The sequence below is a fragment of the Diplotaxodon limnothrissa genome, linkage group LG3 (genome assembly GCF_057381915.1).
Source record: "Diplotaxodon limnothrissa isolate DT_005_m linkage group LG3, D_limnothrissa_male_GT1.1, whole genome shotgun sequence".
Lineage (NCBI taxonomy): Eukaryota > Metazoa > Chordata > Actinopteri > Cichliformes > Cichlidae > Diplotaxodon > Diplotaxodon limnothrissa.
In genome coordinates this window covers 9,018,118-9,043,238 of record NC_140598.1, presented here as the reverse complement: position 1 = coordinate 9,043,238, position 25,121 = coordinate 9,018,118, and positions in this window count along the sequence as shown.

Here is a 25,121-nt window from a genome sequence, read left to right as displayed (position 1 = left end):
GACAGATGGAGAGAATAGACAGACTGTTCCCTGTTTGTGAAGGACTGCTAGGAAAGTTTAACATAACTGTCTGTCCTGAGTCTTATTAGGTAATGTTCAAATAATGTGATCATCCCAGTGTTTCCAGTGTGGGAGAAAGTACTCAGGGCCTTCAAGTTACACACTATAAAAGGCAGCAACAAGTTTAATGTTCAGAAACCTAAAGTCTGTATCAGCAGCAGAATGGAGCTAAAAATAAATGTTGGTTTCAGTTCTATGAAGCTTTGAGTATTTTGGATCAGTAGCTGCTGTGTTTGTTGCATCAATTCAATTTAAATCAATTCAATTTTATTTATATAGCGCCAAATCACAACAAAAGTCGCCTCAAGGCGCTTCATAGATACAGAGAAAAACCCAACAATCATATGACCCCCTATGAGCAAGCACTTTGGCGACAGTGGGAAGGAAAAACTCCCTTTTAACAGGAAGAAACCTCCGGCAGAACCAGGCTCAGGGAGGGGCGGCCATCTGCTGCGACCGGTTGGGGTGAGAGAAGGAAGACAGGATAAAGACATGCTGTGGAAGAGAGACAGAGGTTAATAACAGATATGATTCAATGCAGAGAGGTCTATTAATACATAGTGAGTGAGAAAGGTGACTGGAAAGGAAAAACTCAATGCATCATGGGAATCGCCCGGCAGCCTACATCTATTGCAGCATAACTAAGGGAGGATTCAGGGTCACCTGGTCCAGCCCTAACTATATGCTTTAGCAAAAAGGAAAGTTTTAAGCCTAATCTTGAAAGTAGAGATAGTGTCTGTCTCCCGAATCCAAACTGGAAGCTGGTTCCACAGAAGAGGGGCCTGAAAACTGAAGGCTCTCCCTCCCATTCTACTCTTAAATACTCTAGGAACAACAAGTAGGCCTGCAGAGCGAGAGCGGAGCGCTCTAATAGGGTGATATGGTACTACAAGGTCATTAAGATAAGATGGGGCCTGATTATTTAAGACCTTGTATGTGAGGAGCAGGATTTTGAATTCAATTCTGGATTTAACAGGAAGCCAATGAAGGGAAGCCAAAACAGGAGAAATATGCTCTCTCTTTCTAGTCCCTGTCAGTACTCTTGCTGCAGCATTTTGGATTAGCTGAAGGCTTTTCAGTGAGTTTTTTGGACATCCTGATAATAATGAATTACAGTCGTCCAGCCTGGAAGTAATAAATGCATGAACTAGTTTTTCAGCATCGCTCTGAGACAGGATATTTCTAATTTTAGAGATGTTGCACAAATGGAAGAAAGCAGTCTTACATATTTGTTTAATATGTGCGTTGAAGGACATGTCCTGGTCAAAAATGACTCCAAGGTTCCTCACCGCGTTACTGGAGGCCAAGGTAATGCCATCCAGAGTAAGAATCTGGTTAGATACCATATTTCTAAGATTTTCAGGGCCGAGTACAATAACCTCAGTTTTATCTGAATTAAGAAGCAGAAGGTTAGCGGCCATCCAGGTCTTTATGTCTTTAAGACATTCCTGCAGTTTAACTAATTGTTGTGTGTTATCTGGCTTCATGGACAGATAGAGCTGGGTGTCATCTGCATAGCAGTGAAAATGTATGCTATGTCTTCTAATGATACTGCCTAAGGGAAGCATGTATAATGTAAACAGAATTGGTCCTAGCACTGAACCCTGTGGAACTCCATAATTAACCTCAGTGTGTGAAGAGGACTCTCCATTTACATGCACAAATTGGAGTCTATTAGATAGATATGATACAAACCACTGCAGCGCAGTACTTGTAATACCTACAGCATGTTCTAATCGCTCTAATAGGATATTATGGTCAACAGTATCGAACGCTGCACTGAGGTCTAGCAGGACAAGCACAGAGATGAGTCCACTGTCAGAGGCCATAAGAAGATCATTTGTAACCTTCACTAAAGCTGTTTCTGTGCTGTGCTGAGCTCTGAAACCTGACTGAAACTCTTCAAATAAACAATTCCTCTGCAGATGATCTGTTAGCTGTTTGACAACTACTCTTTCAAGGATTTTTGATATGAAAGGAAGGTTGGAGATTGGCCTATAATTAGCTAGACTGCTGGGTCTAGAGATGGCTTTTTGAGTAAAGGTTTAACTACAGCCAGCTTGAAGGCCTGTGGTACATAGCCGATTATTAGAGATAGGTTGATCATATTTAAGATCGAAGAATTAATTAATGGCAGGACTTCTTTGAGCAGTTTTGTAGGAATGGGGTCTAAAAGACACGTTGATGGTTTGGAGGAAGTAATTATTGAAGTTAACTCAGAAAGATCAATTGGAGAAAAAGAGTCTAACTTAACATCAATGGTACTAAGAGTAACTGTAGATAATATTACATCTGTGGGATGATTATTGGTAATTTTTTCTCTAATGATAAAAATTTTATTTGTGAAGAAGTTCATGAAGTCATTACTAGTTAACGTTAAAGGGATGGTTGGCTCAAAAGAGCTCTGACTTTTTGTCAGCCTGGCTACAGTGCTGAAGAGAAACCTAGGGTTGTTCTTATTTTCTTCAATCATTGATGAATAGTAAGATGTTCTGGCTTTGCGGAGGGCTTTCTTATAAAGCAGCAAACTATTTCTCCAGGCTAAATGATGATCCTCTAGATTTGTGACACGCCATTTCCTCTCCAGATTACGAGTCATCTGCTTTAGGGTACGTGTTTGAGAATTATACCACGGAGTCAGGTACTTCTGATTTGAGGCCTTAGTTTTCACAGGAGCTACAGTATCCAGAGTCGTACGTAGTGAGGAGGTGAAATTATTAACAAGATAATCGACCTCTGTTGGGGTAGCGTTCAGATAGCTGCTCTGCTCTGTGTTGGTACAGGGCATTGGAGATGATAACAGTGGGTGGATTATATTCTTAAACTTAGTTACAGTGCTTTCAGAAAGACATCTACTTTGATAAAGTCTACTCTCCACCGCTGTGTAATCAATTATTGTAAAAGTAAATGTTATCAGGAAATGATCAGACAGGAGAGGGTTTTCAGGAAACACTGTTAAATGTTCAGGTTCGATGCCATATGTTAAAACAAGATCTAGAGTGTGATTAAAGTGGTGGGTGGGTTCTTTTACATTTTGAGAGAAACCAATTGAGTCTAATAACAGATTAAATGCCATGTTGAGGCTGTCATTCTTCGCATCTACATGGATGTTAAAATCACCCACAATAATTATTTTATCTGAGCTCAGAACTAAATTAGATATACAGTCTGAGAAATCAGACAGAAACTCTGTGTAAGGCCCAGGTGGACGATAGATGATAACAAGTAAGACTGGTTTCTGAGTTTCACAGCTGGGGTGGACAATGTTAAGCATCAGGCTTTCAAATGAATTAAAAGTCTGTCTTGGTTAGGGATGGGTATCGAAACCCGGTTCTTGTTGAGAACCGGTTCCCACTGTTTCAATTCCTTGGAATCGTTTGCCATTTTTGCAAACGATTCCCTTATCGATTCCAGTCGCCCCGAATGACGTCACCACGTTGCGGAGCGTCATTTACCTGGCAGGAAACATGGCGCCAGCGGCTCAAATGCTCAAAAGCTTGGTTATACTTTACGAGAACGGATGACAACAGGGCAACTTGCAATACTTGCAAAGTAGATATTTCATTTAAGGGAGGAAACACTACGAATATGCAAAAGCATTTGCTCACAAAACACGTGATAATCTTAAATGAATGTCGTGTTTTTAATTCCGCTCCGGACTCGTGAATCTCAACCCAGCAGTAGCAGTAACGTTTGCACGTCCTCTCCCGTTAATGCGGCAGGTAAATAATCAACTAACAGTGCATATTATGTTAGCGCGATCTGCCTTATTACAAACCTGCCATTACTGTGCATTTAGGGGACCGTGATGAGACAGACAGAGTCTGGCTGGCTCAGATGCTGGCAGTTCTCACTGCAGTCTACCGGTAGCGTCTCCTTTCAGGCCAGGATAGACGAATGTCACCGAGCAGTGACTGAGTTTGTGGTCAAAGGCTTGCACCCGTTTGCCACAGCAGATGCCCCCGATTTCACTTTGGTAAGTGAATGTGTTTAATTGTAGGCAGGGACATTACTGGATATTCTTGTGTAATTGCTACAGAATAATTTATGTTACACTTTGTTATTGCTACAGGAGAATATTTATTTTATTATTTTACATTTACATTTTTTTCCTGGGGACCCTGTGACACCCCATTGAAGAGCCGCAGGCTGGATCTCTTAAGATCTCACTGTTGGGTTTGTAAGGCCATGTTACTCCTAAATTTCTATCTTGTTCAAAGAGAAGATAAAAAATAAAGTTCTAAGCTAATCGACCTCAGTGTTCTCCTTTTTTAAAAATAAGAATCGATAAGAGAATCGATAAAGAATCGAATCGTTAAACAGAATCGAAAATGGAATCGGAATTAGGGCTGGGCCATATTATACCGTTCACGGTAATACCGGTATAAAGTTAGGCAACGATAGGAAAATGAAATATCGCGATAGAATATGAGTAAAACGCGCATGCGCAGTGCCTTTGTTTTCATACGCACATGGCCGATTGTTGAGTGAAACAAATGAACCAGAATTGGTTTGTAAAAATGGTGCAACTTCAGTGATGTGGAACTGGTTTGGTGTTTGTCCGTCAGATACACAAAGCACATTTTTTGCAGAACATGCAAGCGGCCGTCGTTATTGTCGTATTTGTCGGACTAAGATGCTCTTAAATCTGGGAGTAATCTGGGTCCTAAACTCCGTATGCTATAGGTCAAACGAACACTGCAGCATCACCTAGACTTAAAAACTGTCTAAATTCTTTCATCTTTAATAAAACGATCAGCATTGCTGCTTTACCAGGTGTAACTATGAAGTTTAGCTTCCAGGCATCCATGAAAACAAAAGTTATTACATTTAACGGAGTTAGAAGTTAGCAGGAAGCTAGCGGAAGTTAGCTCGCTAGTTTTGCTAGTTACCCAAGCATGATATAGCATGTTCTGACAGAGATTTCTGGAAAAATTCAAACGTACAGCTCTGCTATCACTTCCAACATAAATGAAGACAGGAAACTAAACAGCAGTGACGTTTGTAGGGTTACTGAAGGTGGGCTAACTGGTATATAACGATATGCTACGTGATCGCTAGCAACACAGCTATGTTAGCATAACATAAACAGTGAAGCTGGAGGACGAACACCAACACTTTTCCACTTAGAAAAGTTAACGTGCCTGATAGTTAGAGACAAATGCAATCGCATGGCAGGATGCTGTAAACGGACCAAACTTCAGTCAGGAGAACAACTGAGATAATCCATCCACAATACAAGGTTAGTCATTAATATACTGCAACAACATGGGAATAGAACAGCTGCCAGAGAATTCAACATTAATGAATCAATGGTACAGAAGTGGAGGAAGCAAGAAGAATGAGTTTAATAAAGTTTGATTTATCTGACTGCTTTGTTTCGCTTAATGTGCCTTATAATCACGTGCACCTTATGGTCCGAAAAATACGTACTGCACACTGCAGTTTAATGTTGCAAAGCACCTCTTTTTAACTTCAGTCGATATTATACATGGTTATGCTCAGGATATGTCAGCCCATTTCTACTGGAAATGCCTTTTGGTTAAACTTTCAGCAAGGAATTTGCATTTGCACTGTTACATTTTTATAAAGCTTTAATGTACATAAAAACCAGCTTCTTGTTTAAGTGAAAATAAATGGAAGGTTGTCTTTTTGCGCTAGTAATGTTGTGGAGTTGTATTTTGTCTCGCATCAATTATATCGTCAGTTATATCGTTATCGCAAATTTTCAAATATATATCGTGATAAATATTTTTGGCCATATCGCCCTGCTCTAATCGGAATCGTTAAAATCTTATCAATACCCATCCCTAGTTTTGGTCTTTCATTAATTAATAGGCTGGTGTGAAAAATTGCTGCCACACCGCCCCCTCAGCCTGTGCTTCGAGATTTCTGGTAGTTAGAATGACTCGGGGGTGTTGATTCATTTAAACTAACATACTCATCCTGCTGCAACCAGGTTTCTGTAAGGCAGAGTAAATCAATTTGTTGATCAATTATTAAGTCATGTACTAACAGAGACTTGGAGGAGAGAGACCTAATATTTAATAATCCACATTTCACTGTTTTACTCTTTGGTTCAGATGTGGATACTGTATTGTTCTTTCTTTGTAATTGTTTATGTTTAAGTTGTTTGTTGCTGGTTTTTAGTTTGTTTTTTGTCTTTTTGGAAGCTGACACAGTCTCTATGGAGATGGGGTTTTTTTTTGGGGGGGGGGGGGGGGGGGGGGGGGGGTAGCAGGAGGAGAGAAGCTGCAGAGAGGCGTGTAAGACTGCAACTCTGCTTCCTGGTCCCAACTCTGGATAGTCATATTTTGGGGGGGTTTAATAAATTTGTCCATATTTCTAGAAATGAGAGCTGCTCCATCCAAAGTGGGATGGATGCCGTCTCTCGTAACAAGACCAGGTTTCCTCCAGAAGGTTTGCCAATTATCTATGAAGCCCACATCGTTTCTGGGACACCACTCAGACAGCCAGCAATTTAAGGAGAACATGCGGCTAAACATGTCACTCCTGGTCTGATTGGGGAGGGGACCAGAGAAAACTACAGAGTCCGACATTGTTTTGGCAAAGTTGCACACCGATTCAATATTGATTTTAGTGACCTCCGATTGGCGTAACCGGGTGTCATTACTGCCGACGTGAATTATGATTTTACTGAATTTACGTTTACCCTTAGCCAGCAGTTTTAAATTTCCTTCAATGTCGCCTGCTCTGGCCCCTGGAAGACAATTGACTATGGTTGCCGGTGTCTCTAGCTTCACATGTCTGAGAACAGAATCGCCAACGTATTGCTGTAACTGTTTATATGCTTTATATATTCTGAGCTAAGTTGATCTATAGTGTTACATCATATTCTATAAGGATGTTATGTGTTTGTAGACTTTCTGCCCAGTTTGACCCATTTAGCAGAAGTCAGCCTGTTTAAGGCTCTGATATCTATTCTGTGTGACTAACAGCAGTTATGACATGGTCTGATTTTCTCACCCAATAAAGGAATATTTCATATATCAGTCTACTCTTCATTCTATCAGACACAGTTATCACAGCTCCTACATTTGCTTTTTACACATATATGTAAGCACTGAGCCAAATTTAGTACCAACATATTAAATGAACAATATTTGTCTCTTATATATGATACATCTATATACACGCTGTCACAGATACTTGTCTGTGAGTGAAGTGATTAATATAATAACTATAATATTGGTCATATTATATTTACATTACCACAGTGAGATGACTTTAGTCTCATGAACAACATCAGCTAATTGTTATTTACAGCTAATCTTAAACGACTGTTCAGCACAGAAATGAAGCCCAACAATCATGTTTCACAGTCCTGTGGTCTCAGCCTCAGATACTCATCAAATCACACAGAGCTCATGTAGAAACAAATGAACTAAATATGTTCTCCTTCATTTCTGTCAAACAAAGCTGTATGAAACGTTTCCAGCTGTTAGTATCATGGTTGCTAGGCAACCTGGGCAGCGCGACGGAGGCTAGACGTCCCATTTCACGAGCCTACGAGCCTCGCACTTCGGCCTTAGCGGTCTTTGAGTACGCGGCCCTTGAGGACTTTAAAGCTGCAGAACCTGAATCGGGATACAGCCATGATGATCTCCAGCCTCGTGCTCGCCAACATTCTCACCTGAGTTAAGAAGACTGTTAGAGTTGTATTGTTGATTGTCATTTATGCTTAGAAACATTTACTCACATATGCTTAGAAGTATATAATCATTTGTAGATTTAAAGAATGTCTCATCCTAAGAGGTCTGTAACAACTCTGTGTAGCATGAAGAGAGGAGAGATCGTATCTTCCCTTGCTGATTTATGGTAGGATTAACGTAGCTATGTCTGTTCTAGTCTGAGTGCTTTTCTGTTCAGATGACCTGCTGGACTTCCTTACCGGGGGGGGGGGGGGGTCTAGTCTACCCTCTTCCTGACCAAGGATGTTTGCTTGTGTGCTTTTATGACCCTTTGATCAGCAGTACCTCACACACACACACACACACACACACACATACACACACCCAGGCAAGGTACTCTTTGTGTGTATGTGGACGTCATATGTTAATGAACCTATGCATATTCATGTAACCTCAATAAAAGGACAGTGGTATGGGAGGACGGACGAGACCAACTGGAGTCAAGCGGTTGTCCAGTTCTCTCCCGTGCACGAGTAACATGAAGAAGCTTGCCTACAAGTGTCTTGCTTTTGCAGTGTAATTATATTGTCTTCAACGTTCCAGCGAATAGGTTTATACTCTAAAACCTATCAAAGACGATCACTGAAATGGTCTCAGCAGGTCCTTTGATGACAGCAATGAAATGCAGTGGTAAGGCTTTTTGGGGATTAAGTTCGTTTTCATGGCAAAGAAGGACGATGCAGTTCATCTGATCACTCCTCATAACATTCTGGAGTGCAGGCAAAATGCTATTATAAAAACTTAAGCAGCAACTTCTCCAGGTTCCAATATTTATGCAATTCTCAAACCTTTTGGCCACGACTGTATAACCTCTTCTGAAGTTTAGTGGATATTATACATGGTTATGCTCAGGATGTGTCGGCCAGTTTCCACTGGAAACGCCTTTTGGTTAAACTGTCAGCGAGGAATTTGCATTTGCACTGTTACATTTTTATATAACTTTAATGCACATAAACAACAGCTGCTTGTTTCAGTGAAAATACATTGATGGCTTTTTAATAAAGTTGTGCAGCTGTAAAGTATTTTGTCTGGTGTCAATTCTATCGTCAGCTACATCGTTATGGCAAATGTTCAAATGTATATGGTGATAAATATCTTTGGTCATATGGTCCTGCTCTGTCTGTCACCTTCTGTGTTGAGCTCATTGTTTCCTCTGTAGTGGCTGAGCTGAGTCCAAGTAGCTGAAAATGTTCCTCTGCTGCTCCGTCAGACTCTCCTCCTCCTGCTGATCAGCTGGGACACAAAACAGATCTTTGTTAGGCTCCACACTGCACTGAAGAGTCAAAGTGTCTCATATGTTCATCTGACAAGTAAAAGAACACATTTTTGTTTCCCGAGGTGGGCAACTTGTTGGAAACAAACACAAAAGGTTTGAGCACTGATACCTGCCATTGCTGCCATTGAAAGATGCAACGCCAGCAATGTGGATTGTCAAGACTCAAACCAATCATCAAGCAAAGACAACAGGGATCATTTGTTTCTCTTTATTTAGCATTCACAGCATTTGTAGTTGCCTTCTGTGCAGGGGAAGTCCACGCACACTGTGTGGTACCGCCATCCGCAGAAGGTGCATTCAACCTCTGTAAGAGAAACGAGATTGTCTGAGACTGAAATGATATTAACTAAAGAAGTGGTGATTTGTAAAACTTCACATTTTGATCCGGGACGTACTCTGCATGAAACCAAGCGCTCACTCTTCCTGCTCAACAAATGACAAGGGCGGAGCCTTATACCACGTGATACAGAAGCTGTGCCGTGTGATGCTAAAATTAGCAGGGAAACAACAACGGAGAGCACGTCAGGGATGACGAGAAAGTGACAGGAGAAAATCCGTCCCGGTCAACCACCCAAACATCAATAACGGGAACCTTATACAGCGCTTCCCTATACACGTCAAACTCCCGCAGGCACAAAGACATTACGGAGGCTATCACTTATCACCTGACCAAAGATATGGCTCCATCAACACTGTGCAAAACGAGGGATTTAGGAAAACGATCAACACCCTAGACAAACGCTACACAGTGCCGTCCCGCAACTATTTTTCTATTGTTGCACTACCTGCTCTGTACACGCAGCGTCGAGCAACGGTGGAGACGGAATTTCAAGCAGGACAACATTTTGCTGCAACAACAAAACGTGAGACATTTGTTGTTTTATGTTTATTTATTGTTATGAGAGAATCATGATCTCAATTCTAAGCCAAAAAATCGTGATTCTCATTTTATGCAAAATCGTGCAGCCCTAACATTAACACAAAACTATTGTTTCACCAGAGAAACACACATGAAGAGAGAGAGAGAGACAATAACAGCTACCAAACAGTCGTCATAATTCGTCACACAATGAGAAAAGGACAAATCAACAAGTAACAATGACTAATTAATATTAAAATCTGTAACATAATGTATTGTTTGGAGTTTAGTCTGATTGGTTCAGGATGACCTGCCATTATCCAATCACACGTCTGCTTACCTGCATCTTTTCTCTTTTTTCTAACCTGAGCACCTGATGGCTTTGAACTTTTGTTGTCCATCTTCCATTGGTTTGAATTTTGCGCTCCAGTACAAACACAAATCCCCCAACCCGAGGATCAGCACAATTAACCTAACAGACCTACACCTTAGTTCACAGATTCACTTTGTCTAAGGTTGATTTCTGGGATTTCACACAACCCAGGATTCAGATCGTGAATCCATGATGGGCTTGGATTTACATCATTATAAATGAAATGCGCTCTACTTGGAAGCAGCCGGCCCCGCCCCTTTTGACGGGTTGTGTGAGACTTTAAATCATCAAACTGTAAATTATAAATTAAATTGTTATTGATCCTTTACCCCGAGTCCTAAAGTGTAGATTTCTTTTCTTACTCTTCTTATATTTATTGTTTGTTTACTTGCACCGCTGTAACTGCAGCCTCGTCGTCTCGTCTCTCTATATGCTGGACTGTCTGTAGCGGAGATGACAATAAAGTTTACTTTGACTTCAGCAGCGCGCAGGCGCACCGAGGGCTCTCGCGCTCACTTTATAGAATTTAGAAAAAACATCGGTGCAGATTATAAGTCTGTATCATAATATCTGTTTGTTGTGTTGTTTTTATTTTCTTTTGCGAGTTGGTTATTAGATGCCGCTCCAGCCAGCCAGAGACTCCCCGCCGCCCCGCCCTCTCCTCCCTGTGCCGCCAGCAGCAGGCGCACCTCGCAAACGGAGGGCGCCCTTACTCCCAGCAAATGGCTGATAGAAAACCGATCGGTGCCTACGAATTTCCCAATATGCGCTGGCATGACGTCGGGGAAGCATGGGTACGACCGATTCTTTTCTTTTTTTCTTGCCCGTGATGCCCCCCCCACCACGATGCATTCTATTGGTTTGCACACTTACACACACCCAGCTGTGGTTTCCTGTTTTGCTGGACTCTGGAGAGCCCCGCCTTTAACGCTCTTCTCTCACAGAGAGCAACAGAAAACTTGGAAAAACTCCAGATTGACTGAACTCAGTTCAAAGTTACCTTGACACCTTTAGATGTGAGACGTAGTGATGGTCCGCTTGAAGCTGACGCTCCGGTGCGTGTGTCAGAAAGATCAACGCGCTGCTTCAGAAGCACCGTGTCGAGGCTTGATTCGTTTGGCCAGAGTCACGTGATCAGTGACGTCTGAAGCTTCGTTTAGAACGTACCTTTTATTAAATCGAACTTTATTGAAACACAATGAGTATACAACATACAAACAGATGAAGTTTACAAAAGAACAGAACATGAACATACAGAACCAGGAGTAAAAAAATTATGATATGAGTAGGCGAAAAAAATCAACATATTGTAACGTGCAGTGGAGATGAAGCCAGCCGCGGAGGTGTGCAGGTGGATAGCGAATGAGCAACAGCTTCTGACTTTCCAAAAAGTACTCATTTATTTACAATATCAAAAATAAAAGTGCTACCTCTACCACACATTACTAAAGAGCACACTAGTCCGCGTACACACGGGAGCATCCATTACAGGAGGAGTGCGAAGAAGAACACAAAGGGGGTGACACCAGTCGTGAGACAGGAGGCGCCGCCATGTGGTGATACACTGCATTACAATAGCAACTGTTACAATATAAATATTGTTCTGAGAGGCTTTTTGTTGGTTGAGTCTGAAATTGATTGTATGTACAATTCATATCCTTATAAAAAGGCAGAAATATGGTGTTTTATTAATAAACTTACATTTATGGATATAAAATAGCTAAAAGTATTAACATGCCTCAGAGAAATCACTAATAACACTAAGGGCTGGACGGATTTGATTTGCATTCTTCAAGAAGAGTGTGGTGTCATCAGCTAGCTGGCTGATGATGAGCTCCTTATCAGCTGTGCTGATTCCTTGTATAACAGGTCAAATCTCGGGGTGGAGTCTTAATCATTTTAATTGAGCTATTGCCATTCGTGTACAAGGTTTTGATAGCTTTACAGAAAAATGCCAAATTTTTCCAAAGAGTGGAAAATAAATTGATGTTCAATTGTATCAAAAGCCTTTTAAAAATCCAGGAAGAGAATGAAGCTATAGTCAGATACCAAATCAGAGTAATCAAGTAGATCTAAAACCAGTCTCATGTTCTTAGAAAGGTGTCTGTTTCTCATAAAGCCTGATTGTGTCTCATCGATAATTGTGTCCAAGAACTCTTTCATTCTGTTAGCAAGTACTAAAGCCATAATCTCATAGTCATCATTGAGCAGACAGATGGGTCTCCAATTATCAATAAGAAGTAAGTCTTTGTTTGGCTTTGGAATAAGTGTTATGAGACCCTGAGTAAGAGTAGGAGGGAGGATGTTATTCTCTACACTTCCTATGAAAAGCTGCAGTAAGACGGAGCCAGGAGATTAGAAAATGATTCATAAAACTCTGCAGTTAAACCATCTGTGCCGGGAGATTTGTTGGCCTTAAGTGCAGAAATAGGATTACAAACGTCCTCCACAGTCAGAGGGCTGTCACAGTGACTTCTATCTTCCACAACAATAGTTTTTAGGTTTTTAATATTATTGAGAAACAGCGTTGAGACATATATATATATATTCTACTTTTCTAAATGATTGACTATTTCAATGGAGAACCTAAATGACACGGACCCGTGTTTGTTATTACATATCTCTATTTTGAATGTGACAAGTCTATCATTCCCTGTTATTCATAGGTATTAACAGAGTTTTTGGCCTTTTTTTCCTCTATAACAGTTAATTGACTCTTTACAGCCTGCTATGGTTAATAATAACATGTTCAGTCATGAGTGAAATCAAAGCTTTTCTTCACTTTAGCATTTAACATTCCCAACAATATAATGTGATACCTTAATTAAAACACAGCTAATAAAACACAATTTTCTTAATGCAAACATCAGTGACTCAACATTAGCAACCAAAGGGTTCAGTCTGCAGCTCACACTCATGTGAAGCTACAGCCTCCCCCTTTAGTCTCTGTCATCCTTCTGCTCCTGCACAAACAAAGCAAGACAAAACCTCCACCCTTCTTCTACAGGCTGGGTGAATTGTTGTGGACATTCACTAATCCTAAAGTCGGCACCGTTTTTGTCTCAGTATCAAGTCAGTTAAACTTTTAGTCGTCAGTCCGTCACAGTCCAGTCACATGCATACATCCACACACATTCATACCAGATATTGCTGATAATGGAGTCTCACGCGCAGCCTATTCGAGCCTCCATCACCAGCAAGATGACGTCATCATTTTAAAGGAAAACAGCTCCTTGTTTTTGGACTGGATTGACTCGCTGCAATCCTTTTAGGCTCAGGACTTCTCATGTGATCAATGTCACATATAAGTGAATTTCTCCCAAGCCCATTATAATCATGGAGAAAAACACTTTGCCACTGTTTCCAGTAAGAATATTTTATAGCGCTTTAAAGTTCAACCTCTCAGGTCTGGATTAAAGAGCTGATTTGTTAAATCGGGAACTCACAAAATACCAAAATATCACCAGTGGTGGATCACACCTCTCAGATGTTCTTATCTCAGTGCACTGTAACAAAAGCACAAACAAACGCAACCAATAAAATACTAATAAAGTAACAAATACTGGGGCCCATTGCAAACATGTCCAAGCATAAAACCATCTTTCTCTCTCTTAGAGAAAGAAAACAATCCAAACCTCACTGATAAAATCAACCTAGTGTCAAGCAAAACCCAAAAATCAACCAAAACTTCACCAGAAAGTTTTTCTCCCTCCCGGGACAATATTGTGCAGGAATACAGGCACCGTAACTCCTTTTGCACTGACAAAAACATGTTGGATTTACTTGATTCAATAGTGGACACTGGTTGCACACAAAGGTTTTGCTTTGGCAGAAACTTAAACAACTGAGTTAAATCAACACAACCTTTTCATATTCAGTAAAGCTGCATGTTGTGTTCATAAAACACGATTGAAACATGTTCAGATGGAGTAAGTTGAGCTCCTGGAACATTTTAATCCTTCAATTGAAATTGAATGGGTCTACAACAACTACCATCCTCCTATCTCTATCCTGGTTGCAGCAGGGCTGGGAAATAACCCTGAAGTGATAGGTTACCAGGCAGGGTACACCCTGGACAGCTCACCAGTCTATCAGATAGAAACACACAGCCGTTTACATTCATGGATAATTTAGCCCAGGACCTTCTTACTGTGGAGCAACAGCACTAACCAGCATGCCAACAATGGAGGAAATACAGGAAAGCTATGATTTCCTGTATTTGAGGCAGAATTATTTTGTTCTTGCCCTTGACAGGTTAATCCACAATAAATAGCAACAGCATGCATGTGGTGTGTGTGTCGTTGTCTGCCTCTTATAACTCCAGTGATTTTCCTGTAGTTTGAAATCTTATGCGGTGTTGACACAATAATTTGTTGTAAACCAGGAAATTCCCAACTGTGGTAGAAAGCACAGCTTAGCCTTAGCAAATGTTCAAAGAAAAGTCGTCACTTCCTGATTTCTGCTTCACTGATAAATATTGTCACACTGGGGTTTTTGCAAATGATATCAGTGAGCACTGTGTGGCAGCTGGAGTCAGACAACTGAAGCTCCCACAATCAAGACCACAAACAGCTTTCAAAGGAGATTTGAAGCTTTTCTGGCAGCAAGCTTCATGATTTATGGGACTGGAACTGGAACAGAAACTACCTGATCACCAATGGTGAGCTGGCATGGAATTATTTTTATGACATTTTATCAAAGTTATAAATAAGCATGCCCATTAACACATAGTGAGTGAGCATGTTGTCTTCCCACGCAGTGAACAGCGGATGCTAATGTTTTTGTCACTTTTTACAGAGTCAAACTCAAAGTAAGGTCAGTGCTTCCACGCTTTAAACGCTGCACGCTCACACTCTCTCCACACTCGATAGATTATCCATTGTTCATCTGCACACAGCTGCGGTTTTAGTAACACAGTAACGCAGCGTGCTTACGGGAAAGTAACAGTAATCTAATTACCTTTTTTGCAATAGTAATCCCTCACTTTACTCGTTTCTTGAAAAAAGTAATCGGATTACTGCCCATCTCTGGTTGGAGCTGTGCACTTGTGGGTTCCACCTTGTGTACACGTTTATCTTTGCTGTGTGTACTTGTACCTCTGAGTGGAAGCTGAACTCTTGAGTTCGAGTATCGAAGCATCAGCTGTGACGTTAAAGTCCAAACAGCTCGTTCATTTGACGTGCAAATGAACGAAGGTAACGCCGTTTTCATGTGGATGTGTCACTGAGACACTTTCCACATCCACAGCTCACAAAATGGGAAAACTATAGAAGTATAACAATGAAGAAGTTACTATGTTACGGGTCCCAAGGATGAAGACCTCGATGACAAATATGTTACCTGTAAAAGCAGGTGAAGAGCAGAGTAAGGAAGACACGATGCGTCTCTGCTTTCCTCCAGAACGTGTCTGAGTCTGATTTATTTCACACAAATAAATGCTATAAAACACTAAACATGAGCTTTCAATATACTGTTCAGCTGGTTCCTCATTCACATCAATTACATTTACTTATTTCACAACATCAGTGAAATATACTCTTTTTAACTGGTTCAGTTTCTCAAGTTCACACTTCTTTCCATAACAGCTACATCCTTTTATCATATCAATAAACACATCACATTGTCTTCTGCAGTGTCTTACTGGCTAAACAGTTCTATTCAATAACAGCATTGGTAAATACATTACATTTGTTCCCTCCAGTAATTTACTGGCAAAATCACTATTTAGTGCATCATGAAACACAGCTTGTTTAATCAACCCATGAATGCCTCTGTTAGCTACACAGAGTTGCTCAGAGTGCTTGTGTTACACTAGCTAATCTACTCAGTCACTTTAACAGAACTATTAACATTCACATCTCACAGAACTGATTTGATTGGAGCATTACAACACGTTTGCACAGAGCATAGGAGCGCACTGACTCTGCTTCACGAGCGCTCCACCTAACGAGCGGGCTCGCGGTGCGGTCGCGCGGGACACTCCTCTGGTTTTCTCCCGTGTTTACATATAAATAACTTTGGCGGACCGCCTTAACTCTCCCATTCACATTAACGTGGGTAACCATGGTGACAATAAACAACATTTTCGGTGCGAGCACCGTGTACCGACCTGTAAAAGCAGGTGAAGAGCAGAGTAAGGAAGACACGATGCGTCTCTGCTTTCCTCCAGAACGTGTCTGAGGAAGCAGCGGAAGGTGGGCTCCACTTACTGCTCCCCGAAACCCCGGAGCAAGCACCAAAGTTCCGCCCTCACTGCTTTCTAACATAAAATGAATCCCTGTTACATGGATTTTCTATCCTCTTAAAGAAACTGAAAATAAATACATATAGCAATGAAAAATGTCCCGTTACATGAGTGTTTTACACAAAATAATATTCATGTGGTCATTCCCTCACAGGGGTGCCACAACTACACTGCTGTTTTGACAGAGACACAGTGTGTTTATCTAACTTGGCTGAAGCCAAAGTTCTCCAGACAAATTCAGTCTGTTTCTGCCAAGTGTGAACTCACTGGATGAGCGCCAGATACACAGAATCAAAAAGGGATAAATTACTTTTCTTATGTCATGTTCCCGTCACAAACTGGCTCAAGGAGAGGGGAAGCAGGAGTCCACAGATGAAATGTTCCTATAAATAAAGTGGAATTTATTCAAACTTTACCAAAACTTCAACACATCAAATACAAGCAGTTCAGCAGGGAGTGGATGTGTGTTGCATGTGCCAGGTGGATGCAGAGAGAGGCCAGGGCCACGTTCAAACCTGAACACGCTGCACAGTGTTTTGTTCCATTTGTTAGGGATGAATGAAATGCTTCCTTGAAAGGATGTGTGCAGTCACCAGTGGGCGTGGAAGCATGTGCGCCCTCATTTGGTGGGTGTGCAAGAAAAGTCATCCTGTCACACAGCAATGCCTACATAAATCACACCACTCTGCTTAAAATAATAATGTTTAGTGAAGCAGGTGAAGCAAAGGGCTGCTTTTAATAGGCTGGGAGACCCAGGTGTGCTGCTTTAGCTGCTGAGCCTCTTATGACAGAACAGCGGAGAGTGGTAAGAAGGGAGGAGGGGGTCTGGCTGTGTTTGTGAACGATAGATGGTGTAACTCTGGGCATTTCTCTATCAAAGAGACGCTATGCTGTAAGGACATTGAGCTGCTAGCGGTTAGCATGAGACCGTACTATCTACCACGAGAGTTTACACACGTGATTATGATAGCTGTGTATGTCCCGCCCTCTGCTAACGCTGCAGCAGCCTGTGAGGTCCTGCACACTGTAACCAGCAGACTCCAAACACAGCACCCTCAGGCCCTTTTCCTGATCTCTGGGGACTTTAAAGATGATGTAACCATTTAATTATGGTTACATAATTAATTGTGTAATTAATTATGCAAAATGCAAAACGCTCAGCTGTGTCTCCAATCAAAGCTCTGTAACTTCAGAGGTGATGTTCATATGTTGACTAATGGTTTTCTTTCATTTTTGATGTACTGCAGAATATTTGTATAAAATCCAGGCCAGGAAAATCTCCTTCATGTGTTTCTGTGTTTTGTCTTCAGCTACGTTGACACAAAGGCCTCTGCTGTGACGCTCACACGTTTGATAAAGTCTGGAGAGTGTCAGCTTCCTGTTTATAGATACAAAAATATGTAATGTTGTGAACTCTGGCCGCAGCGGCGCAAGAAAAAGGAGAATTACGGGAAGCACTCACAACAGGTAAAATCAAAATAACAAAGTAAAGTACGATAAAATAAAAACCAACAAAAGAACAACACAATATACTTCCCCGTACTGTTACTGCTAACCTCTGTTAACCTAGTAACTCTTACCTTCTAACTGACAGCTGGTCAATAAACGAGCTCCATAAACGCTCCATATTCACCTTTACATGGAATATAAAGGGAAAAGAAGAAACACAGTGCTGTGTCAGCGTTAGACATATAGATATATCCTTGCTTTTAATACATTTGAAGGTGGGTGGGAGAGGTGCTTCTCCGCGTAGTCTATGGTCTCTTTGGGATCGCTAAAGCTTTTCCTCACATCACCATGGGTCACTAACAGCTTTGCAGGGTATAGCAGTCTGTACCTGACGCCGGTCATCCCACGTAGTCTTCCTCTCATATTTGCAAATGCGGCTCTGCGTTTCCAACAGAGGGAGGGAAATCTGGGAGGATGTTTATTTTAAAAACCCTTATACATCAGGTTCTTGTTCTCTGCAGCTTTCAGCAGAATTTCCTCACCAATGTGGTAGTAGTGCAATCTCAAGATGATGAGGAAGATGACTTTGTTTGGGACGCTGGCGATTCACTCTATGTGCTCGATCGATGAGTGGCTTCTCCTCGAGAGATAGCGCCTCCGCCAACAGGTGTGAACCAACTCAGTCATCTTGGGTCCCTCTGTGCCTTCTGGTATTCCTGCAGTTCTTAAATTATTCCTCCTGGAGTGCCTCAAGAGCTCCACATCTCTCATCTAACTTCTTTACCTCCGCAGACAAACGCTCCACAGTGGCCTGGAGAGTGGCGATGGTGTCAGAGTGGTTCGAGGCACAGTCCTGCAGTTCAGTCAAAGTGTTATCATGCCTGGCCACGTCGCTTTTTATGTCCGAAATTGAGGGCTGGATGCTCTGGTTCAAGGATGATATCTCGCCTCCTATGGTGGTAGAAATCTCTAATATGCAAGTGTCCAGTGCTAGTTAGTTAGTTCTAGTTCTAGTGGTTAGTGGGGCTTTATTTGATGATTCTAGTGTGTTACATTGTTGTCATATTGTTGAGTCGCAGAGCTGTACAGTGTTACAGTTTCTGTAGAGTCTGGTATAAGGAACTCAGATCCCTCTGTGAATAATGTTCACTGAAACTGATCTGTAGTTAATGAACTAGTCAGGATTTACACTAGAGAATGTTTCTGCCATTACATGGCCTGTATTTGTAGAGCGCTTTACTCGTCCCTAAGGACCCCAAAGTGCTTTTTTGCCCAAGGACACAACGACCGAGACTGTCCAAGCCGGGGCTCGAACCGGCAACCTTCCGATTACAAGACGAGCTGCCAACTCTTGAGCCACGATCGGCCCACATATTGTTGTCTTTTGTTGCAGACACCAAGTGTTGAGATCCTGTCTCAACCTCCTACATTCTTCCAGCAGGTTACACATTATTTTTTGTATTTGGAATCAAATATATGTGTCAGTTGGGCCTAGTGCAGGGGTCAGCAACCTTTAACACCCAAAGAGCCTTTTGGACCCGGTTTCCACACAAAGGGTCAGGGTTCGGGAAAACACTGGGAGCCGCAAATACTTTGTGACATCTAAAATGAAGATAACACTGTGTATATTGTTTTTACCTTTATGCTTTGTGTGAACAACTACAGTGTGTTGCTTATGAAATCCATGAAGTGCTACAGAGAAAATTATATTTGATTTATGTAATGAACACATTTTGAGCTCTTAAAGAAATATAACAAAGGAAAGCTGAACTACAATGATCCATGTAGCAAACACAAACTGTTATATCGCCTTTGGGCTTTTGGAGCCTTGACCTGACTTTTAAAAAATAATTGGAAAAAAGCTCTATGCTGCTACAAAATGAAAAATAGATATTTGCAATATTCTGCCCAAGTATGTATTTTACACACATACCTAGTAAATATATAAAACTCACTGTGACACATACTTTAATATTTCGAATCAAAAACAGTTCTTATTTAATTCAGTGACAGCAACGGGGACAAAGCTATTTTTATAACGCTTTGTCCTGCATCTCGGAAATAGAAACCTCCGTCCTGAGGGAAGAAGCTGAAATTCACCCCTTAGAGGATGGGAACCATTTTTAAGGATCGATAAAGCCATCCTCTGTACCTGCTCAGAGTACAGGGAGGCTAAACAAGACTGTGGCTCACCTATCAGACGACTGGACCATCTCACTATCTGATTCAGAGAGTTTTTCTCTGTGACAGAGGTCTGACCGAACCATGCCACCAAACAAAAGGATAAAACAGACTCAATAAAAGAACGATAAACAAAGTTAACATTTTTTGGTCAATGTGGAAATGAACAAGTTTCCTAAGGCAATAAAGGTGCTGGTGACCCTTTTTACAAACTGATTTGCAATTTTGATCAAAGTTCAGTTTTTCATTGATTATGGTCCCAAGATATTTATATGATTGTACTTGCTCTATTTTCTGACCTTTAATTAAAGTGACTCCGTGCCCATTTTGTTGTTTCCTAAAATCAACAACCATGTCTTTTGTTTTAGATATGTTCAGCTGGAGATAAGACTCCTCCCACCACTGAACAAAGTCATCAATGACTGGGCCGTGGTTAGTTTCACCCTCTTTCAGTAAGCTGACAATAACAGAGTCATCTGCATATTTAATAATGACCCTGTTTTCATGTCTGCCCTGACACATGTTTGTATAGAGAGTGAATAATAAGGGCGATAGGACGCAGCCTTGAGGAGAACCTGTGGAGGAGAACACTGGGTCAGACAGAACCCCATTTATTCTCACTCTGTGTGACCTGTCAGTTAGAAAATCTAAAATCCAGCCCAGCAGGTTTTTCCTGATTTCAAACTGTTCTAAAAGTCTTTTAATTAAAATATGGGGCTGTGTTGTATTAAAAGCCGAAGAAAAATCAATGAAAAGAAGTCTTGCAAAAGTCCCTTTACTCTCTACATGTTTAAGAATCAGATTTATTAAAGTCAAAAGTGCGTCCTCCACTCCTCTGTTGGGCCTGTATGCAAACTGCATTGGATCCAGCTGACCTTCAGTCTCTTCATAATCACATTTCTGAGGATTTTTTCAAAGACTTTCATGACAACTGAAGTGAGGCAACAGGCCTGAAGTCGTTTAGATTTAGGGACAGGAACCACGACTGCTTCTTTGCAAAGAGAGGGCACATGTTGTGTTTGCAAGGATTTGTTAAAAATAACCTGAAATATAGGACTGAGTTCATCAGCACAAGGTTTAATTAGGTGGCCACTAATATTATCAGGACCTGGCTCTTGTTCACATTGACTGTATGAAAGGCCTTTTTAACATCGCTGAGTTCAATGATAAAGTGCTGAGTATCTCTCAGTTTCTGTTTCACTTCCCAAATATCCTCGCTGAAATCAGAAGAACTAAAACGAGCAGAAAACATGTTTAAAGCATTTGAAAATCTCTGTCTGAATTAAAACATCTAAAATGACCTGACTGCTGCTCTGGGGATTTTGAAACCCTGCTATGGTTTTCATACAAGTCCAGGCAGACCCAAAAGTTTTTGCAGCAAATTTGCTTTCAAGAAGGTTTTTGTCTGTTTTGCTTTCAAGATCTCGATTTTCATTTCCTTGGTAGCTGTCTGAAAATCGGTAACAGCCCCTCTTTAAAGGCCTGTCTCTTTTTCCTTAAACAGGATTTGACACTTTTAGTGACCCATGGCTTATTGTTAGCGTAAATTTTAACGCGCTTACGGGGTATAATCATGTCTTTACAAAATACTGCACAGGAGCTAGTAACATCCACCAAAGCGTCGAGATCATCTCCACAAGACTGAAGACGGGGCTGTACGAAGTCACTTTATCTCTACAGGACTGTAAGCTGTCGTCTGTGAGGCGTGAGCGTGTTTGTTTGAACACAGTTCACGGTGGAGAACAGCTGCTGACATAATGTGGATCCAAGATCCATAACTGGCCTACCTGGGGCTGAAAGTCTCCATAAATGCAGGCGTTTCGGCGGCTACACCGGCTTCCACGAGTGTGACGCTTATTTTGAGAAAATAATAGAATATAAATGTATTTTTATATTTCAATATCACAATAATCTTCCAATGTAGAACTACAAGTTAAAAAAGAAGTAACATAAATCAAATCCACTTCAGCTAAATACTTCTCATTTATTTCCATCTTACATGCTGTGACTGCAGCCATTCCCACATCTCTGTGAATGGGACTCATGGACATGGATCAGTGGTTGTTGATCAATGGTCCTGAGAATCTGCATAATTAAGATGAAGGAACGGAGCTCCCAGCCCATCGTTCCTGCAGCTGCTTTCAGTCTTTATGCAAATGTCCTGTTTGTAAGACTGAAACCTGCAGCTGAGACTGAAGACGTCACCTGATGATGACGACACGTTTCTCCCACAAAACGCTGCGTCCAGATGAACAGAAGCAACAGACTCACTTTCCTGGATGATTGAGATGCATCAAGACTTCATTGTGTGTTACTTCTCATTCAGCACAGACACATTATTCCTGTTAGGTCATGTCAGCTGTCACTCAGTACAAGCACAACTGTGAACAACACAAACTTCTCTTCAATGTGTCACAGAAACACTAAGTGTGAGAGCCTGTATGACACACAGGACAGACTGTAAGCTCTGCTGGCTGCACAGCACTTTGTAGCAGTTTTCCAACATGTCCTCCACCCGTGATGTCAGTGGTGGGACCCCAGTCACAGCACTCAGCACCACCTCCTTTAAATGGATTTTATAGCAGTTACTCCCGTTACTCGGTGCAACGCTTCTTAAATGTGTTTTTGCAGGATAAAACACAGCAGGTGGTGTAGAGAGGACGTCAGCTGACGGAGCAGAGGGAGGCAGACTGTGGATAAATGACAGAGTGAGAGGAGAGCAACCATGACAGAAGCACAGGTGTGGCAGATAGAAGTGGCTTTATAGACACTTATTGTCAGTCCTCGTGCATGCTGTGGAAATAAGTGTCTGTGTCATGAGGTGACATGTGAGCTTATCTTTGGTCAATAAAGCTGAACGACCAGTTTTCACTTTGCTTGTTACGCTTGTTTAGTGACGTCTGGGTTTCTGTGGAGCCCGAAATTGGTCAGTCTTTTAAAACTACTTCTCCCTGAAATATTCATGTCAAGTTTTAATTACATTTCGCGGATTTTAACCCTTTATATCCCGGTTTCGTCACATGAGCGCACTGCTTTTTTTGCCCCAAAAACATAAAACATAAAACATAAAATATTTTCCAAAAAAAACATTTGAAGTAATATTTTATTGTTATTATAATTAGGCCTTTAGATGGACAAAAGATTGGCACGAACATTAATTTCGATCCGGTTTTAATTTTTTTTCCAGAAGCCAAAATGTCCCCAGGCGGCGCTGCTGCTCCTGCTCCCCCGGGGAGGAGTGCCTCTGCCGGGGGTGTGTTTCGCGCAGCGCCGGAGCATATGGTTCGGTTCCCGTGTCTGCAGCACACACTTCCGCTACCACGTGAAAACAAATACGTCATTTCCTGTTGATTAAAAAAAATAAATAAAAAACTCAAACGAACCTAAGGGTAGAAAATGGTCCGGAACGAGCAGCGGGCCAAGCTGCTGCTGTACGCGGGAAATTAGTCTGCCTTTTCCGGGTATCTGTCTCGAGCAGGCCGCTGGAGAACATGTGTATGTTCCAGCAGGCGTCACATGTGGAGCAAGGGCGCCACCCGGTGGACAAATAAAAAAATTACAACTCTAAGGCCAGTACTGCAAGCGGAAGCGGAAACATAACCGAAGACGATCGATTTGACCGTAATTTTTTTGCCGTGAAAAATAGCGTTTATAATGGGTTTCAATGGGGCACAAATCGACCCTAGGACCAATAGCGTAAGTTTATCGCTAGCTTAGCCACTGAAGCTAATTTCCGGAAGTCATACTGAAATTTTAACAGTAAATGTGACCAAACTTTTTTTTGCAGACTTTCGCTATATTCCATTCAACACTGTGCAAATGGCAGGTAATCAAAATTTGAAAATAGCCACAAATCGACCCAAGGCCCTCCAGGGGCAACAATAAGCTGATGTAATCAACGTTTCACAAAATGGTCAGCAGCTAAAATCTGGAGCCGTTCTTTGGTGGTAATTAACAGTTTGTTCTTGTTAGCTAATTATGTAATTAAAGGTAGCAGCAGAAGCCTTGTGTTGAAAGCCCATTCACTCACACATTCACACAGTATGTGTGTGTCTGTGTTACACTGTGGACATCCCTTCTGTTGGAGCGCCATCTTGTGGCAGGTTTAAGAAATGTTCTTCTTGTAAATCCAAACTGATGCACCTCCATAGCAGACTGTGGAGGCTTTCAGTGACATGAAGACTTGATTTATACTGTCATATTCTCCTGTTACACAAAGCACAGCACGCTGAACATGGATGAACTGAAACTCCCAGCATCTGACTGAGGAAAAGCACAAATCATTCTCACACTGACTCCTGCTTGATTTTAGATTTGCTTTAAAATCCTCACACTTTCATATGAAGCACTAAATGGGCTCCAGACTGTTTATCTCAGCTTCCTGTCAAACACACTGCTGCTCACACCGAGGCTCAGTTTACTCCTCCAGCCTGGCTTAACCTGCTGTCTGTTAAAAACAGTCCCACACTCCTCTGTTTAATCCTTCTGATCAGACTCTTTGATTTTGTATTGTTTTTACCTGAAGTTGTGTTTTTGACATGGTTCTGTCTGTGAAATAAAGCTCACACACACACTGCTACAGTCCTTCATACACTTAGAAACGAAGCTGCTCCTTTCCTCAGTGCTGACACATAAAGAAGAGTTGGTTTTATATCCAACACGTCTCTGTTCCAGAAAACAGCTTCAGCAGCCTCTGAGTCTGAACTTGGAGTTGGTTATAAGCCACAGGCCTGTGTGCACAGCAATGAGGAAATATAATGCAGTAAGTGAAACATGGATGTGTGGAACAGATTATCCCAAAGGTTGATTCTGTTCATCTGGACGTTCTCAGTGAAACATTTCGTCTCTCGGTCAGGTGACTCCTTTAGTCTCAGCTGACTGCAGGTTTCCAAACCTTTGTCACTGGATCACTCACTTCATCTCCAACGTGTCCCTGACACAGACAGCTGGAGCCGTTACAGCAAAAT